Here is a 2,875-nt window from a genome sequence, read left to right as displayed (position 1 = left end):
TGTTCTTGTAATTGATTTGCCTTATTAATTGAATCATTTAAATTTTCTAGTAGACATTTCAATTCTTCCTCTAATAGCGGAATGGATCCCGTTTCTAATCGCTCATTTAATCGGCGAATTGTTCTGACCCGACTTTGGAGCTTGCTTTTCAGCTCTTCCAGAATCGATTTATTTTTGGTTTCTAGGCTCATTTTAAATTAAATATTTAAATTAATTAAATTAAATTAATTAAATATTATTTCCGAATTAAATAAATAAATGGACGAAACAAATTATCTCAAATCAGATATATATATAATATAATTTATATAATATAATAATATAATATAATTTAATAACCTTCGAATCAATAATTAGAAATTTATTAAGTCAAAAAAATAGGTTATTTTTAATTTCATAAATTATTAATTTATTGTTCGAAATGTATATTAAAATAGTGGGCCCTATGCGCTTCGCCGCATGCAGTCATGCATGGCGAATTTAAATTTAGTTCACCGCATGGGCCGTGAATCATGTTTTTCGTAACAAATTGAAATAATTGTGGATCGCTGTTTTGATCTGGAATTTCGGCTGATATAATGCGATCAATCTCATTTGGTGTATCTTTTTGAATCAACCATATCAATATGTGTGCGTGCAGTAGCACTCACATGACATTGCATCTTGCGTGTATTCAAGCATGTGACGCGGACTGCCGACATATGTGGATGGTAATATTGTTAAACGTCCGATATCATTTGCATTACCATCATTCACTATTGCATCTCGCAAATGTATATATTCTTCCGATCGTAAATTTGCTTTATTGAATCGAAGGTAATTCAGACTTTCTGTTTCTATTTTTGCGTACATGTCAACAGCGTATTGATTGAAAAGTTTGCCAAATCTCAAAATGAAATTGTCTTCTTCTGGGCGAATAATGAATCTGTACGAATAATAGTTCATCGCACTAACTTTTTTTGAATGTCACGACCTGTAATGTTTAAAAAATTAAAATTTCTTCTTGTGTTAAAATGAATGCATATTGAATTTATATTATACTCTACTGGTTTGTGGATCTATCATTGGTATATTGATATTATAGGCGTCATCACCTTTCCAGTACAATAATGGATATTGTAATGCATCATAGCTGCGGTGAAGCTCTGAAACACGCTGTAATTGCTCATTTCTTCGATGTAGCACGATGTCGCGAGATTAAAACTGGTCCCGAACAATTACAATAGCCACATCATCGATTGTCGGTGCATTAAATCGTCTTGCATCCTCTCGAATGGGTGTTCTATCGGCTTTTAAGATGATTTTGTGGTTAGCCGATGGCATACGATCGAGAGCGATTTTGAATAATCGAACTAATTCATTGTGTTGATAAAAAAATGTTTGAAGCTCAGAAACAATTTGTCGCCTTGCCCCCTTGCAATTGTACATCGCCGATCCAATTCGCGATTTTCATTTCCAACGAAATAGATTTGTAAGAATTGATGGTCGGTATCAGGATATGGTAATAATAAGCCAGCGCGGTGGTAAATCTGACCCTGAATCTGTAATATGTGAGACGAAGAAGGAAGAAGAAGAAGGAGGAGAAAGAAGAAGGAGGAAGGAGGATGAAGAAGAAGGAAGAAGAACTAATCACCTTGAACGTCGGCATATAATTGCCTCTTACAATTTTTGTCGCACCAAAAGAAGTCACTTGATTGTCACTTCATTGTATTCTTGAATATGAGACAAAAAATGTGTCGACGTTGATACCATTCCAAAAATCAGCGAACGTAGTGGATCGGGTGGAGGTTCAAATGTTGGCAATTTCACTTTGCCGTTAGCACAGCACATGCCATCTGTTTCATTTGGAAATTTGGCTGCACCACAATGTGCACATCTCACCGTCATTCCACCAATACAGCCATATTCACTGTAATCAATCGCACTATTGTAATTAAAAGCAGCAAGGAGCGTTTGCTGCAAAACACGAACTCCCGCTCGCATTGGCGAAGTGGCTGCCTATCAAGAGATCGATTAGGTGAGTTTCGATTTCGTGCATATCGATCTCTTCTATCTGCATTAATTTGTGCACGCTATTCCTCACTTTGCAATGTTCTATTCGACCTTAAAGTATAAGCATTACGTGAACGGCGACTAATATTAGTACGCCTTGGTCGTGGCATTTTATTTGCTGTATGATGAAATTTAAGACACGACTAACACTATAAATATATGATGCATAATACTTACATGGAATACGATTTCCAAATAAAATATCCAATTTGATTTCCAAAAGCACAAAATTGAATGAAATAGAATAGTACTCTAGAACTATATAAAAGAACAATTAGGGGCGAGACAAAGTTCGCCTGGCCCGCGAAGAAATAAAACACCACACTAACAACAACACAAACCGTACAATTCAATAAAGCACGTGTTTAGCAAATCCGGTTTGTTACGAATCTAAAAAAAAATTGAATTTAGAAACACTATTAATAAATGATGAAAAATACTAACATGGAATACGATTTCCAAATAAAATATCCAATTTGATTTCCAAAAGCACAAAATTGAATGAAAGAGAAGAGCACTCTAGAACTAACTGAGCAGAGATAAATGACATCCTATATTTCAGAAAAGGCGCTGCAGCTTAAATCAATGAAATTTTAAATTCAATAGTGGTAAGTTTAACTGTGTAAATGATGTGGAACGTGCATTTGAGGTTAAATTCACCGTTTTATCCCTCTTCGTCTTCCTCCTCCTCCTTCGTCTTCCACCTCTTCCTCCTCTTTCTTCTTCTGACTTCTTCATGCTCCTTATTCCTTCTTCCTTCTTCTTCTTCATCCTCCTTCTTCCTCCTTCTTCCTAATCCTTCTCCTTCTTCTTCCTCCTCCAT

At 35.4% G+C, this 2,875-nt stretch overlaps 1 long non-coding RNA gene across 4 annotated transcripts; it reads right to left on the bottom strand.

Annotated features, from left to right (window-relative positions):
• Positions 1-506: 506 nt before the first annotated feature.
• LOC122611529 lies at positions 507-2,556 on the bottom strand. Of its 4 annotated transcripts, none has more exons than XR_006325528.1 (4): positions 2,497-2,556; positions 2,230-2,442; positions 1,042-2,170; positions 507-973 (listed from the first exon to the last, which is right to left on the bottom strand). It is a non-coding gene; the product is annotated as an uncharacterized LOC122611529 (long non-coding RNA). The 4 variants fall into 4 exon arrangements; XR_006325527.1 differs by having other exon boundaries at positions 1,047-2,170; XR_006325529.1 differs by having other exon boundaries at positions 507-1,541; positions 1,634-2,170.
• Positions 2,557-2,875: the final 319 nt, after the last annotated feature.

The sequence above is a fragment of the Drosophila teissieri genome, chromosome 2L, assembly GCF_016746235.2.
Source record: "Drosophila teissieri strain GT53w chromosome 2L, Prin_Dtei_1.1, whole genome shotgun sequence".
Lineage (NCBI taxonomy): Eukaryota > Metazoa > Arthropoda > Insecta > Diptera > Drosophilidae > Drosophila > Drosophila teissieri.
Note: the sequence above shows the minus strand (reverse complement) of the source record. Positions and strands in the feature narration are given on the sequence as shown.